The sequence below is a fragment of the Palaemon carinicauda genome, chromosome 16 (genome assembly GCF_036898095.1).
Source record: "Palaemon carinicauda isolate YSFRI2023 chromosome 16, ASM3689809v2, whole genome shotgun sequence".
Classification (NCBI taxonomy): Eukaryota; Metazoa; Arthropoda; class Malacostraca; order Decapoda; family Palaemonidae; genus Palaemon; species Palaemon carinicauda.
In genome coordinates this window covers 110,038,036-110,046,654 of record NC_090740.1, presented here as the reverse complement: position 1 = coordinate 110,046,654, position 8,619 = coordinate 110,038,036, and positions in this window count along the sequence as shown.

The following is an 8,619-nucleotide window of genomic DNA, read 5'->3' as shown; positions in this document are numbered from 1 at the left end:
ACAGTAGAAACTAATTTTTGGTATTTGTAAGACTTGTTTTTAAATACTGTATCTGATTTATACTGACATATCTAATCTAGCTTATGAATTTTTAAGAATAGGTAAGTTTATTATTACCTCTCTGTCAAGTAGTTTATTTTTTCCTCTCTCTCAAGTGTCAAACAACCACTCTGCTACCTTGAAAAATAGAATTTTAATTTTAGTAAGAAATCTAAAGGATAATTTTTCCTATCTTTAAACCAAAGTGTTAGAGAGAGAGAGAGAGAGATTATATTTATTTTTTCAATATTAAACTTAGCCGGTGATCATATAAGCTGTCAGCTCTGCTGCCCGACAGAAAAACCTAAGGACAAAATACGCCAGCGATCGCTATACAGGTGGGGGTGTACATCAACAGCGCCATCTGTCGAGCAGGTACTCAAGTACTCCATGTAAACACAGAACCAATTTTCTCTCTGTCGTGCCACTGGCAAGACCTACTAAATACGCTGTTGCTTTCTGGATTGATTTTCACAGATTTTGGTGAAGTACTCATTTCTAGTTTTTAGCTTTCGCTTTGCAGAGGTTATCTTCAATACTTCCTTGCATTCTTTGATTGAATTTTGGATTATTTGTTGACGACTTGGATAGATTTTGAATTTCCCCTTTGACTAATTCAAGATGGCTGACCCTTCTCAAGTCCCTAAATACAGGAAGTGTAGTGCTAGGGACTGTTTTAGGCGTCTTCCGAAGGCCTCTATCGATCCTCACACCATTTGTTCCAATTGTCGGGGTAAATCCTGTCAATGGGAAGATCGGTGTGAGGAATGCGTTGGGCTTTCGGAATTCGATTTTCTCGAATTCCTTAAATATTCACGTAGGCTAGAGAGAGATAGAGTCAGGAGGAGTTCATCTCGCTCAGTTGATTTTTCCTCTCCCCATGCCCCACAACCTATTCCTTCCCCTGTAGTGGTTACTCCTGATCCCCCTTCTAGCACTCAACAACCTTCGATGGCAGATATGATGCGTGCCATCCAGGCTCTGGGTGAGAGAGTCGAGTCATTGGCGAGTGACCGCAACCAACTCATGGCAGATGTCAGGGAGTTGAAGGGTAAGAGTGCAGTGGGAAGTGAAGTGAGTGGTAGTGCTGTGAAAAGTGTTAGTGTTGCGCTTGAGGGTGCGTCTGTTCGTGCCTGTCGTCCTCCCAGTCCGGGACCTCTTGCAAGCTCCCAAGCCCAGGGGAGAAGCAATGTCGTACGACCAAAGGGTTCGACAGGCTTTAATCAGCGGACAGACGTTCCCTCCGTGGTTTCGGACGTATCTTGCCAAGATCGCCCCACCCACAAGAAGACGAGAGAGCCCGTTCATTCTTCGTCTGCGGAAGAGGTTTCACCCCAGAAACGATGGACCAAGGTCTCACGGCCTCTCAAACGCAAGGTCCCTTCCGCGCAAGTCCAACGGCCCAGGTGTAGCCACTGGGTCAGTTCGGACTCGCTGCAGTCTTCCGATGACTGCACACCTCCTAAGAGAGGCAAAGTGGTACCGCAACAGGCAGTAACACCGTCTGTTGCCGCACCTGCTGCTGTAGACCCTAAGTGGTCTTTGCTACAGTCTATGCAGACACAGTTAGCATCTTTTATGCAGGAGTATCGTGCGGAGAAGGTTGACGCTGCACCCGTTAGCCTACAACCAACCACGGTTGTGCGTCCAGTAGACGCTGAGGCTACCTTCTCCCGCACTCCAGCTGTGAGAGTCCCACCACCCATGCACAGTGTACCCTGCCAGCCGCACGTTGACGTTCACAGACGCACGGAACCCTCCGTTGACGTTCGCGAGTTACTACAACAACAGGAGGGTGGAGTTAAGTTGCTTTGTTTTGACGCTGTGCGTCAACCTCCGCAACCCACTGTGGTTACCGCTACTCGCCCGCAGCAGACTAGACAGTCAGGAGTAGAAGCTTTGTTTCCCCACACAGCTATGGTTGTTGCCAGCTCACAGACTGACCAACAGTTCCATGACGTTGCGTCCAGTGCAGTCACGCATGCACCCGTGCTGCCGGACTCAGCCGACCAGCTTATTCCTACTCCTTTGCCGCTTCCTCCTCAACATTCAGACGATGGACTCTCTGATGATGACGACGCTGCACATCTTGACGACCCGCACACGGACATCGACGAACCCAAGACCACGCCTCCCTCCTTGGACTTTAGGAAAGTGCTTGCACTGTTCAAGGATTTATATCCTGATCAGTTTGTGTCTGCAGCACCACGCTCTCCTCCCTCTGAGTTCGCTTTAGGCACGCAGTCATCCGCACCTGCCTTTACGAAGCTCGTCCTCGCCCGCTCGTCCAAGAGAGCTTTAAGAGTGCTGGGAGATTGGTTGCAGTCCAAGAAGCAACTTGGGAAGACAGCTTTCATGTTTCCCCCTGCCAAGCTTGCTTCCAGATCTAGCGTCTGGTATGCCACGGGAGAAGTTCTCGGCTTGGGAGTTCCTGCCTCTGCCCAGGGCGACTTCTCAAGTCTTGTAGACTCTCCCCGCAGGCTGGCCATGAGGCGCTCCAAGATTTGTTGGACTCCTTCGGATTTAGACCATCTGATGAAAGGAGTATTCAGAGCGTTCGAAGTTTTTAACTTTTTGGACTGGTGTTTGGGAGCGTTGAGCAGGAAGACCTCCCCTTCTGACAAGGAAACTTCCATGCTCATAATGTCCTGCATGGACAAAGCCATACGGGATGGTTCTAGTGAGCTTGCGGCTTCTTTCGTTTCCGGGGTCCTCAAGAAACGGGAACACCTTTGCTCCTTCTTGTCAGCTGGAGTAACCCCATGTCAAAGATCGGAGCTTATGTTTGCTCCTCTCTCGAAGTGCCTCTTCCCTGAGGAGTTGATCAAGGAGATTGCTGCCTCCTTGATTCAAAAAGACACACATGACCTGGTTGCGTCATCCGCACGCAAAGCCACCCCTTTGCCCTCCGTGTCTAGACCCAGGATGGATACTCCAGCGTCAAGGTTCATTCCGCCCTTTCGTGGCAGAGCCTCCAGCAGAGGAGGTGCTCGTGCCGAAGGTCAACGTGGGAGCAAGAAGAAAGGTTCCAAGTCCTTTAGAGGCAGAGTCTGACTGCCACCTTCTTCAGACAGCAGTGGGAGCCAGGCTCAAGAACTACTGGCAGGCCTGGGAGAACAGGGGCGCAGACGCACAATCTGTGAAGTTACTCAGAGAGGGGTACAAGATTCCATTCTTGCGCAAGCCCCCTCTAGCAACAACTCCCTTCGACCTCTCTCCCAGGTACAGAGAGGAGGACAAGAGACTAGCTTTGCAGAAAGAGGTGTCTCTCTTACTACAAAAGGGAGCGGTAGTCAAAGTCCGGGACCATCAATCCCCGGGCTTCTACAACCGTCTCTTCTTAGTCGTGAAGAAGACAGGAGGGTGGAGACCGGTGCTAGACGTCAGTGCTCTGAATGTCTTTGTCACAAAGCAGACGTTCACCATGGAGACGACAAAGTCGGTTCTAGCAGCGGTCAGGAAGGAAGACTGGATGGTCTCTTTAGACCTCAAGGACGCTTACTTTCACGTCCCCATCCACCCAGATTCCCAACCTTTTCTAAGGTTCGTTTACGGGAAGGTTGTATACCAATTTCAAGCCCTGTGCTTTGGCCTAAGCACGGCTCCTCTTGTTTTTACGAAACTGATGAGGAATATTGCCAAATTCCTGCATTTAGCAGACATCAGAGCCTCCCTCTATTTGGACGACTGGCTTCTAAGAGCTTCGTCAAGTCGTCGCTGTCTGGAGAATCTAAAGTGGACTCTGGATCTGACCAAGGAATTGGGTCTCCTGGTCAATATAGAAAAGTCCCAACTCGTCCCATCCCAAACTATAGTGTACCTAGGAATGGAGATTCAGAGTCAAGCTTTTCGGGCTTTTCCGTCGGCCCCCAGAATCAGTCAAGCCCAAGAATGCATCCAGAACATGCTAAAGAAGGACTGATGTTCAGTCAGACAGTGGATGAGTCTGATAGGGACGCTTTCATCAGTGGACCAGTTCATTGCGTTAGGGAGACTGCACCTCCGACCCCTTCAATTTCACCTAGCTGTTCACTGGAGAAAGGACAAGACGCTAGAAGCGGTCTCGATCCCTATTTCCGAGAAGATGAAGTCTTCACTGACTTGGTGGAAGGACAACATTCACCTCAGAGAGGGTCTGCCACTGGCTGTTCAGACCCCCAACCACGTTCTCTTCTCGGACGCATCGGACACGGGCTGGGGTGCGACATTAGACGGTCGGGAATGCTCGGGCACGTGGAACGCGGATCAAAGAACGTTACATATCAACTGCAAGGAGCTACTGGCAGTTCATCTGGCCTTGAGAAGCTTCAAGTCCCTCCTTCTAGGCAAGGTGGTGGAGGTGAACTCCGACAACACCACAGCCTTGGCGTACATCTCCAAGCAAGGAGGGACTCATTCGATGACGTTATACGAGATCGCAAGGGACCTCCTCACCTGGTCAAGAGATCTAAACCTGTCTCTAGTAACGAGGTTCATTCAAGGCTACATGAATGTCATGGCAGACCGCCTCAGCCGGAAGGGTCAAATCATCCCAACAGAATGGACCCTTCACATGAATGTATGCAAGAGACTATGGGCCTTGTGGGGCCAACCTACCATAGATCTTTTTGCAACCTCGATGACCAAGAGGCTCCCAATTTATTGCTCGCCGATCCCGGACCCAGCAGCAGTTCTTCTGCATTCCCCCCATTCAAGATTGTCAACAGAGTACTGCAGAAGTTCGCCTCTCACGAAGGGACAAGGTTGACGTTGGTTGCTCCCCTCTGGCCCGCGAGAGAATGGTTCACCGAGGTACTGCAATGGCTAGTGGACGTTCCCAGAACACTTCCTCTAAGAGTGGACCTTCTGCGTCAGCCACACGTAAAGAAGGTACACCCAAGCCTCCACGCTCTTCGTCTGACTGCCTTCAGACTATCGAAAGACTCTCGAGAGCTAGAGGCTTTTCGAAGGAGGCAGCCAGAGCGATTGCTAGAGCAAGGAGGACATCCACTCTTAAAGTCTACCAGTCGAAGTGGGAAGTCTTCCGAAGCTGGTGCAAGTCGGTATCAGTATCCTCAACCAGTACCTCTGTAACTCAGATAGCTGACTTCCTTTTATACCTAAGGAAGGAAAGATCTCTTTCAGCTCCCACGATCAAGGGTTACAGAAGCATGTTGGCAGCAGTCTTCCGTCACAGAGGCTTAGATCTTTCCAACAACAAAGATCTACAGGACCTCCTTAAGTCTTTTGAGACCTCGAAGGAGCGTCGTTTGGCCACACCAGGTTGGAATTTAGACGTGGTACTAAGATTCCTTATGTCAGAAAGGTTCGAGCCACTACAATCAGCCTCCTTTAAAGATCTCACTTTGAAGACTCTTTTCCTCGTCTGCTTAGCTACAGCTAAAAGAGTCAGTGAGATACACGCCTTCAGCAGGAACATCGGATTTTCATCTGAAACGGCTACATGTTCTTTGCAGCTTGGTTTTCTAGCCAAAAACGAACTACCTTCTCGTCCTTGGCCGAAATCGTTCGATATTCCAAGCCTTTCTAATTTGGTTGGAAATGAACTAGAAAGAGTCTTGTGCCATGTTAGAGCTCTTAAGTTCTATTTAAAACGAACTAAACCTTTACGAGGACAGTCAGAAGCTTTATGGTGTGCTATTAAGAAACCTTCTTTACCTATGTCGAAGAATGCAGTTTCCTATTATATTAGACTGTTGATACGAGAAGCTCATTCCCATCTGAATGAGGAAGACCATGCTTTGCTGAAGGTAAGGACACATGAAGTTAGAGCTGTCGCAACTTCAGTGGCCTTCAAACAAAACAGATCTCTGCAGAGTATAATGGACGCAACCTATTGGAGAAGCAAGTCAGTGTTCGCGTCTTTTTATCTTAAAGATGTCCAGTCTCTTTACGAGAACTGCTACACCTTGGGACCATTCGTAGCAGCGAGTGCAGTAGTGGGTGAGGGCTCAACCACTACATTCCCCTAATTCCATAACCTTTTTAATCTTTCTCTTGAAATGTTTTTTATTGTTGTTTTTGGGTTGTCCGGAAGGCTAAGAAGCCTTTCGCATCCTGGTTGATTTGGCGGGTGGTCAAATTCTTTTCTTGAGAAGCGCCTAGATTAGAGGTTTTGATGAGGTCCTTTAGTATGGGTTGCAACCCTTGATACTTCAGCTCCTAGGAGTCGCACAGCATTCTATGAGGATCGCGAGGCTCAGTAAGGAAGACGTACTTAAAAAGGCAGAGTAATTGTTCAAGTCGACTTCCTTACCAGGTACTTATTTATTTTATGTTTGTTATTTTGAATAACTGCTAAAATGAAATACAAAATACTTAGCTCTTAATAATGTAAACATGTAATGCTGGTCTCTACCCACCCCCCTGGGTGTGAATCAGCTTATATGATCACCGGCTAAGTTTAATATTGAAAAATGTTATTTTTATTAATAAAATAAATTTTTGAATATACTTACCCTGTGATCATATATTAAAGGACCCTCCCTTCCTCCCCAATAGAGACCCAGTGGACCGAGGAGAAAATTGGTTCTGTGTTTACATGGAGTACTTGAGTACCTGCTCGACAGATGGCGCTGTTGATGTACACCCCCACCTGTATAGCGATCGCTGGCGTATTTTGTCCTTAGGTTTTTCTGTCGGGCAGCAGAGCTGACAGCTTATATGATCACCGGGTAAGTATATTCAAAAATTTATTTTATTAATAAAAATAACATATCTATATCCTTCTGTAAAGTCCCCCTTACATGTAACAATAATCAGCTTCAATCATAAGATTTACCTTGCAATTCTCACATAATTGATCACTAGTATTATCTGTCTCTCTCTTCTGTCGGATACAAGACAAGATAATGATGTCCTGTAATAGAACATTATGTTGCAAATTTTCCAAGACATAAAGAACACGAGTGTTTTTGGAAAATAAAACCTAAAGTATATACTGTACTATAGCAAAAGGAAGAGAAATTATACTTATCTTGCACTGAGAGAGATATTGAAGAAGCTTCATTCTACTACAAAATAAGATGAACAATAACCACTCTGTAACCCATTTTCTTTTTTATCTTTAGTTTACTAATTGTCCCTATAAAACATGCTGTTGCAGCTGCTTCCAAAACTAAACGCAGTAAAGCAACAAAGCTATCTCTCTCTCAGACAGTGTCATATATGCACTTGACAGATTCTTGGTTAAGACTGAATTATTGTACTGTACATCAATTGATTGGATTTGATTATTTCAATACAGTAATGTAGGATTTTGGGTACTTCGATTTCAATTGGATCTGAAGTAGATTTTTATTGAAGCCAATTATTCTTGTGTATATGGAGCCCTTAAACTTCTCTTATGATAAACAAAAGTAAAAATTGATGAAGACTTTATGATTTCCCATAGGAAAAAAGAAACTTCAAAAACGTTATTATTGTCTTTACAAAAGAAAGTAAACTAATAGAAAATTATGATAGTTGAATATTTTACTATTTACTACTATCTATGTTATCTCGCTATATAATTACTCTGTGAAATAAACTAGATGTGTCAACCAATATTCTGAAAACCAAAATTACAAAGGTAACTTTTTACTTCCCGATTACCTAACATCATTGCATTAATAATTATAGAATCAACCCTACCCTTCAATACAACAACTGTTACAATACACTTGGTCTAGCTCTAAGACAAATGCAATATTGCTCAACCTAAACACTTACCAGTATACATTTGAGTCTAAATCATTATTTGTCCCGGGGAATATGATTGCAAACATACACTTCTGTTTTCTCTCTTTGAGCTGTTTTGCTTGGTTTCAGGTAAACGTTGATATACTGTATATTTACACTTTGTGATTAAGTAGAATTGATCTCAGACTTTGAGTCTTAGAAAAGTATATTTAACTTATGGTAGAATAAATAAAAATTAGTTTCTAAAGTTCCTCTTAAAACTAACTCAATCCTCTTGAATTTTTTAAGAGAAAGAATGAAAAATTTCTCTCTCTACAATAGATTTCCTTGCTGGCTCAATTAGAAATCCAGAAATGATTCAGTATCTGAATTTAATTTCAGAAACAGAAAATCATCTGTAACATTGAATTATGAAGATACAACTCCAAAATCTAATACAAAATGGAGTTTCCTGACTTTTTTTTCTTTGGAATATTAATTTAAAGGTAAATTACGGTACCTAAACAAGCTGTATACCTGATTTGTTATGTTTTTTACTAACCAAAACTTCTCGTTTTAGATGTTCTCAGGGAAGATGCTACACTATGTGTAGGAACCAAAGCTTTTTAGCTGTATGGTATATACCTCCTTTACACCACCTTTTGGGAGGTAAAAAAGAAAATAAAAGGGAATTTTTTTTATTGTTCCTCTTATTGTTCTTCTACTTAACGATGGACTCAGCCGAGTTTGGTTGGTACTGCTAGGATGCCACAGACCACCCTCCACTGTTTTCCACCACAAATAAAGCTTCATATGCTGACTCCCCTACTGCTGCTACTCACCGGTCACCCAGGGGACCCGAAGTAGCAACGAAGCCTATCGGAATTGCATCACAATCGCTCGCCTTTCATTTCTATTCCT